Source organism: Anneissia japonica, unplaced genomic scaffold (assembly GCF_011630105.1).
Source record: "Anneissia japonica isolate Jap-2015-1 unplaced genomic scaffold, ASM1163010v1 scaffold24_len2511860_cov200, whole genome shotgun sequence".
Classification (NCBI taxonomy): Eukaryota; Metazoa; Echinodermata; class Crinoidea; order Comatulida; family Comatulidae; genus Anneissia; species Anneissia japonica.
This window is the reverse complement of record NW_022730786.1, coordinates 2,414,900-2,423,855: the sequence shown is the minus strand read 5'-3', so window position 1 is coordinate 2,423,855 and position 8,956 is coordinate 2,414,900.

The following is an 8,956-nucleotide window of genomic DNA, read 5'->3' as shown; positions in this document are numbered from 1 at the left end:
GTATGGGAGGGGCACATGACCTATCACACATTTACAATGACATCATTCATGATAACAAGAACAGTAAATGGTGGTGTTAGGAAGTAATGATAAAATGATAATATTTATGGATCTAGATCAGGGACGTAGCTAGGATTTTGAAAGGGGGGGGGGTGTTATGCAAATTAAGGTCAAGGGGGCGAATTCCCCTGTTAAGTAGCTCACTCTAAACGTTCTTAGGACTGTTGGAGATGAGTGAAAATTGCAATAGACGTATTTTAAATAAGTGCAAAAATAATTATATAATAAATCAACAGTGGCAGATCCAGGAATTAGAAAGAGAGGTGAACGAGGGAGGGACTTTCACAGACCGAGGAACCGCCCACCTCAGCCCCATTATGGTTGGGGCATGTATGATGTATGATTAGGGCATCTCTAGATGCCCGGAAATTACACTCTCGCACTTCAATTTGAATATATTTTTCTTTTTTTCCCTTAAAAAAATGAAGGGGGTGGGGGGCCCTTGAATCCACCTCTGCTCAAAACATACTTTATCCAGAATAGTCATAATCACGAAAAATGGACATGAAAAACCAGATCACATCCTAAAAACAAACAGCAGTCACTAAGACATACATCAGGAGCCGACTCGATGGAGTTTAATGTCATACCCAGGAAAGGGCACAGATCTGTTTTGAAAGGTTGAGGGGGAGGGCATTTTGTGAGTCGACACCCACCTCAGCCCCACCATGGTTGGAGCTGAGGTGAAAAAAATTGAGGAAATAGTACCTCTAGATGACCAGAAATGACACTTTTAGTAAAATTCATAATCATCATATCACCATTAGTCAAAATGAAGCACCAACAAAATTCTCATCATCATGGATTTTTGACAACCATAGAGATCTTATTAATGTCTGTGTGATACCGTATACCATAGAAAACAAAGCTTAAAAACATTGTCTTTGAGTATGTACTTAAGATAGGCCTATTTCAAAAACGTGATTTCACAACCACCTCAGCCCCACCATGGCTGGGGTTGAGGTGAGAAAATTTTAGGAAATAGTACCTCTCGAGATGGCCGGAAATGACACTTTTATATAGTAAAATTCATCACCATTATAGTCAAAATGAAACGCCAACAAATTTCTCATGATCTTTTATATTAGCAAGGATCTACTTAATATCCAGGACAACTTAGGCCTAACTATAGCTTACTAAGCTTTATCTATATATACTATAATAATTATGATCAACAAATCACAACTTTTTTCCGCATATAGCCCAATTTTCTTCACTTTTTATTGCTATTAATATTATTATCAATTATTACTATCGTCATCATCATCATTGATATTATTATTATTACTATTAGTAGTAGTATTATTAAACAGAAATTTAGAGAAACTTGCAAAAGGATAAAAAGGAATCACAGTATCGCATTTCTATCTTAAAAGACCTGGCCTGAGATTTATGGATTTAGGCTTATGTGTTCTATTAGGCCTATGTAAACGTATGCTGATGCGTATTTACATGTCTTAGAAGTATTTATTTTGAGTGATCCCAGGAAAGAATTTGGCTCAAGAATAAGCTTTGAAATTTTAACACTGTGTACAAAAAGGGGGAGCCGCGGCTCATTGTAAAAATACACAACACATTTTCAATGTCCCTGATCCAAATGAAATTATTCCAAGATATTAATGTATAAAACCGAGTTTAGCTTTTGAATTTTTCAGTTGTACATTAGTTTTTCTGTTCCATTCGTATTTAAAAGAAAAAAAAATATTTCAGCACTGGCTAGGTTAGGTTCATTACAATTTACCTATTACATGCCACTAAACATTCCAATTAGGATGGCTTTACACAACAAAAAAAGAAAAGAAAAGAAAAAAGAAAAAGCCATGATGACCAGCTTCGTATCCACTTTTATTCTTTCAGGTATTTACATATGCGACAGCTTGATTATTACAAAGTTCGACAACAGTTATTACAAAGTGCGACAGGTTATTACAAAGTGTGACAGATTTGTTACAAAGTGCGACAGGCATTACAAAGTGCGACGATTATTACAAAGTGCGACAGTACATACGATGCACTAAAATACTTTTTGAAAGCAAATTTTTAAAGCAATTGAAATATCGGCAAGGTCTAATTCTCTAGCCAACTATTTTATTAGACCAAATAGGAATGACTGTTCCGAACAAATTGACACCGCAATTGATGATTAAATTAAATCTCCTACCGCCAGAGATAACCATGGCTATTACATAGAAACGTAATTAATAATTAAGCAAATTGTTAGTAGGAGCAAATTAATGCTCCCTGAACATAATTCTTCACTCGGTATGTGGTTGCGAAATATAAGTACCTTGGCTATCACCTTTGAGCCTGTCCTTTCGACCTTTCGCCATATTTTTTCCATGTCAAAAATGTTTCTTGGACCAATTTTTGAAGTCAAATTCTCCGGACCTCAATGTGCATACAAAACCTGATCTGGCTAATAGGGTATTTCGTAATACAGGTCTCCCTCCATTTAAAGACCACTTTCGGGACCGTATTTTGGTGGTCTTTTGCAGCTTTGGTCTCTAATTAAAATCCCACTAAATAAGACCGGCACTAAAAGTGTCTCCCCCCCCCCTGGATACGTCCCTGATCCAAATGAAATTATTCTAAGGTATTAATGTATAAAACCGAGTTTAGCTTTTGAATTGTTCAGTTGTACATTAGTTTTTCTGTTCCATTCGTATTTAAAAGAAAAAAAAAATATTTCAGCACTGGCTAGGTTAGGTTCATTACAATTTACCTATTACATGCCACTAAACATTCCAATTAGGATGGCTTTACACAACAAAAAAAGAAAAGAAAAGAAAAAAGAAAAAGCCATGATGACCAGCTTCGTATCCATTTTTATTCTTTCATGTATTTACATATGCGACAGCTTGATTATTACAAAGTGCGACAACAGTTATTACAAAGTGCGACAGGTTATTACAAAGTGTGACAGATTTGTTACAAAGTGCGACAGGCATTACAAAGTGCGACGATTATTACAAAGTGCGACAGTACATACGATGCACTAAATGACACCGCAATTGATGATAAAATTAAATCTCCTACCGCCAGAGATATGAGGACCATGGCTATTACATTGAAACGTAATTAATAATTAAGCAAATTGTTTAGTAGGAGCAAATTAATGCTCCCTGAACATAATTTTTAACTTAGTATGTGGTTGCGAAATATAAGGACCTTGGCTATCACGTTTGACCCTGTCCTTTTGACCTTTCGCCATATTTTTTCCATGTCAAGAAATGTTTCTTGGACCAATTCTTAAAGTCAAATTCTCCGGACCTCAATGTGTATACAAAACCTGGTCTGGCTAATAGGGTATTTCGTAATACAGGTCTCCCTCCAGAGACCACTTTCGGGACCGTTTTTTTTTTTTTTTTGGTGGTCTTTTGCAGCTTTGGTCTCTAATTAGAATCCCACTAAATAAGACCGGCACTAAAAGTGTCTTAAAAATCACTATATGGAAGGAAATTTAGGAAATGATACAGTAAACATAAAAGATCGTTTTTTTCTATGCTTTAGAATGGATTTACAGTTAATGTATGCTGTTACTGATTCTTAATAAACCATTTTCTTTGTATTCAAACATGAAGTGCTGCACTCGTTTTACCTAAATCTCCATTACACTATTGATAAAAACATCCAACTAAAACTATAAGTATAGGTCTATTGAAAAGAGCACTATACAGAAAACATAATTTTATGTTGTGTATTATTTTGATGGACATTCATATCATCATCACTATTTATTATTTAAAAATAACTGCATTAAAGTCACTATATTGCAATGTATTATTTGAAGAAAACATTTTTAGCTGGGTCTCCCAAAACAATGATACTTTTGTTTAAATGTTTTATTCCAAGTGTTTAGAATGCATTACTGAATGATTTTACAGATTCCAACAATTTCTTGGAGCAACGCGTCAAGTCATGCGCTCGTTCTACCCGGCCAAATATTCATTACAAAAATACAAACATCAACGTCCTACAACACAATCGGAATTCAATATGGAGCAAGCAAATACATGCAAAATCACTATTTATATTCTTAAATTAGTCTTTAATTGAAGGCGTTTCAGTTTTTCAGAGGGAAATTAAGAAATAAGGGCCTATAATTAAAATGGTTTTGAATTGAAGTACAGCATGCTGTTATTTATTCTTAATAAAAGATTTTTTTAAAAAATCTAAACATTATTTCCTGTATTATAAGCCTACTTGTTCTAGCAACTTTCCATTATTAACAGTACCACTACATTATCCTAACTCAATACACACAAAACATAGGCCTACACAAAATCACCTTATGATGTGCATTGGCTATAATATTGACGTTGTCCAGGTCCAGGGTCCAAGCATTTGATAATTATTAATTAGAAAACGTAAAGAATTTACTATTTGATACATTGTAAACATGAACTCTACAGTAGTAAATCATGAAAACATTTATGAAAAAGAATTAGAAGCGATTAATTACGAGCTTTCATCGATAAACGGTCAGCTTTATTTACAATTCGTGGGAAAAACACATGATGATACTGGATGAATGTACGTTTGATAATTTTTATTTGTTTGTTTGATTTTATTATTTTTCACTTAGTTATCCTGGGCCCCCTGCTTGACCTGGGCCCCGCCGGCCTCTCGGCGCCATGAAGTTTTTGATGATGACATAATTAAATGTCGAAATATTGAATCCCGACACGATGGCGTGCATTTCGATACTTGCAGTATGTATTATACTGTCTTATAGAATATACTACCCACTTGCTTCTATTGGCAAAAGATACTATCACCCACAAATCAATTTAATACCCATAAAAATTAAAAATATAACTTTGAATTACTAATTTAGCAAAACCACCTAAGTTATCAAATCTTCAAATACGTTAAAGGTTTGTAAAAATTAATGATTTACAGACATTTTACTATACATAAAATCCTAGATATGCTGCCATAAGTCTATGGGTTATGCGAAGACATAGACACATTTTGAAACATTTTCAAAGCGAAACAAAGTTGAAATGAACAAAACTAACACTTTCAGGTTGTCATACCTGAAGTACAAATGTTTTGATAGTGCATTTTTTAACATCAAAACTTTGATAACGCTACAAAAGTAAACTGACGCACATGCCACACTTTAAGTGCACTTTCGTTTACTGTAATTTGATTTTCTTTGTCCTCGTTCGTAATAAGTAAAGTTTTCACGATATGAAGAGGTTATGCGACCCATCAACATTTTTCCGCGACCCAAACATTAGGTCGCGACCCAGGTTGCGGAACGATGTCATAGTCTAAGGCAGCGTTCCGCAAACTTTTTACTTCACGGCCTATTTACGATTCCAGACACCAAACCGCGGCCCAGCAGCCCAGCCGCGCCAGGGACCAAAATACTAAAATCCTGGCAAGAACTTTTGATCATGAAGCCTCCATGTAGGCCTATAATATTTTGACATCATTATCTGTTCTCTCAGTGATAAAATTTTATTGTATACAAATTAAATATTATTTTATTACCGTACATTTTGTTTCCCCACCCCCACCCCTACCCCCCTCCGACAATTGTTGATTGTTTCTTCTTTCTACCATGATTCAACCAAACACGGTTCAACCACACACGTCATAGCTTTCTCCTTCTTCCAAAAACTCTGTTACTCCGCAACTTTGAAAGACTACCTTTACTATACAGGTATTATGTTTTAGTAATAAAGTATCCACATAGGCATTCGGTTATCAAGAACTGTGTGGTATTGTTTACTGTAGTGATCTTTATAGGACTGGTCTTATATTTATTTTTATCTTTAGCTCATGTCTCATCCCATCATTCCTCCATACTGGATTTACTCGATCTTACAGGGTTAATACTAGACGATAACATAGTGTCTAGCTCCGAGGGGGCATAGACACAAAAACTGCTTAAAACTCAAATAGCACGCATCATCTGGCGCTTTAGTAGCACGTGCAAGCGACGCATCCGCTGTAACAATGAAGCGGCTTTATTAAAAACTATTTTCTCCATGATGGGAAGTCACTTTGTTTTTTCAATTTCCAGAAGTCTTCACGGCCCTCCAAAAATGTTTCGAGGCCCAAATTTGGGCCGCGGGCCATAGTTTGCGGAACGTCGTACTACACTAATTAAATAGGTCTAGGCCTAGCTAGCTATAGAGATGTCGATGTGTGGACGCGCAAATATTGTCAATTGACCTTAGACGCAGTTTCCATGGTTGCTATTGACAAAACCGCTGTATTCGTGCGGCTTAGAAAATTACTAATTACGTAAATAAAACTAAAAACGACATTTTATTTCTCGGTGGGCGACGTATAAGAAGCCATTATAGGCTCTGAATATTGGAATCTTTCTAACCTCTAACTGTTTAAAAACACAAGTGTGTGGCGTACTTTTTCATTATTTAGAATTATATTTTAACGAAATATTATTGTGTTTTAGAATTTCCTTAACATAATAACTTTAAGGGCTAATATGTAATATTTTGTCATAGTGTTTCATGTACCGTCGCGTAAAATCTGCTCACCGATTATGCAAGAACAATACCAAAAGGCTTCGTTCTAACAATTCGCATAACCGCGACCAAAACCCCAACGCCGTACAGATCGGGGAATTTCAACGTCAGAGCGAACGTCGTGAAGCACAAAACGTCCACGATTCTGTCTGTCTCTTATACACATCTAGATGTGTATAAGAGACAGCGCATACAAACTTACAAAAAGACAGACATGTTACGGTGGAAGTTGGTGATTTTAGTTCTAGACTACTTTAAAAAAAAAAACTTCATTGCTTTTATATTGCTTTATGCTTAATTTTAATGTTACTTTTTTTCAAAACTCAACTCAAACAGTATCAGAATATTTGATTCTCGTTTAATTCCACTATCGATGTGTGCCTTGTATTTTAAAATTTCGCAAACAATTAGGAAGATAGTTTATAACTTCCATATTATCATCCTGATCATCTTCATTATTATTACTATTATTATTATTTCCATTAAGTTACTAATCTTCCTTATACCACATTTTCACTCCTTATTAATATATTCAGATATTGTTGTCAGAATGGAATGCAACCGTTTACTGAAGGTGACATTTCGAATGTCATGATATTCTGATGATGAGGATGCTGAGTTAAGAATGGGACACCTTACCTGAAAATTATTTATACCACAGACCATGCACAGACACAGTGACAGTGATGATCTTTGAAACATAAGTAGGCCTGTTTAAGTTTAAATTACAACTAGGATGGATTCATAGCATTTTTGAAAGGCTAATATAATTTCAATAGCACTGCAAAAATATAGCGTTGCATATGCTGTGTAAATATAATAATAGTGTTGATGGCCTGTTATGATGTATAATTTTTAGTACAGTATAGACAAAAAATAACTCGTCTTTTTAATGAAATACATTAAAACAAGTGATAAGCAATATTGTAAAGCTGTTGCAGGTATTAATTTTAAATGAAGGAATATAAATGTTCCTTCTGCATTGGTATCACCACAGGAGGTAATGTCGTAACAACTAACAGTAACAACCACACCTCTTTTTTTGGAGAGGCACGAATCGAAGAAACTATTGAGGGCGCTATGCATTTAAAAATAAACATCACAACGAAGAACACATGTGCGTTCAAGATGGCTATTGACAGTCAACAAACTCATCGTCCAAGCGCCTTGAAACAAAGAATAAGACGCACAAAACAGGGCGACATCGTCCAAAGGTATCTGCTCGCATCAATATTTATATATTAATATATATTGTACATTTCGTCAGCCGAAGGCTAGGCCTACCACCACCAAAACATGAAACATGATGAGAGACGCAGCAAAATACAAAACAGCTTATACACTGGCTAGGCTTACTCCCTTCCAGTGGAGTTTGACACGACTTACGAGGAAGTGATCTTTTTTTTTTTTTAAATAGTAATTTCTTTAATTTTTCTACAAAATTCATGTTTGTACTGTATAAACATTAATGATCTAAAATGCTACTTTTTTAGTATTGAACGCCTGAAAAAAGGTTACAGAAAAATATTAATTATGCCTTATGCCTACTAGACTAGAGAGAGCTAGGTTGCTTCTGCTGTAAGTAGTACAGTAATGCCATGGCATAATTGAAATTTAGTGATATGATGAATTATTTGGAGAAAATGTTTATTTGAACATTTTACAACCAAATCAATCAAATTACAGGTTTACTGAGCAATTTTGACTACTTCTATTTAGGCAAATCAAATTAGACAAAAGAAGAAAATGATTTGCTTAATAAGAAGAGGAAGATTGGAGGAAAGGATGGTGCCCCGCATCTTGTGGTAATGGACATTTTATATTTAAGTAGATTTTTATTATATAAAACAATAAATTTATATGTGGCCATAATTTTCATGATGCTCATAAAATCATAATGAAAGTGTTATTCAAACCAAACTATTTGACCAATCAGAATCCACCATTCAAGATTGCCTATCTTCTTTAGCGATAGGGATCAATTGTTATATACTGTAGTATTAAGATAACTTACGAATATAGGCCAAATCAATAAAACCATTGGACTGAACTTTTACCTCACTACCCCATTACCTCACTAATTCAGTGGGCATCTGTTAAACGTCTCCTTAATTATTATATATGATGTCTTTGACAGGACAATAGCCAATTCATGACAAAAAGCCCAAGTGGTCAACTCCTTACATTTGATTTATAAAATAAGCTCAATTGAGAGACTGTTTGTTACTAAATATAAGTTAAGTTCTACCCCCAAAGTTGTTATATTATCAGACCAATAGAAACTCCCCAAAATGATGTAATAGTCAAATGATTAGGATAAGGGGATATCTTTCAACCAATCAGAGAAAGTCCACCACACCCCAAGCTTGTATGAAAAGTAAAGTATTAGT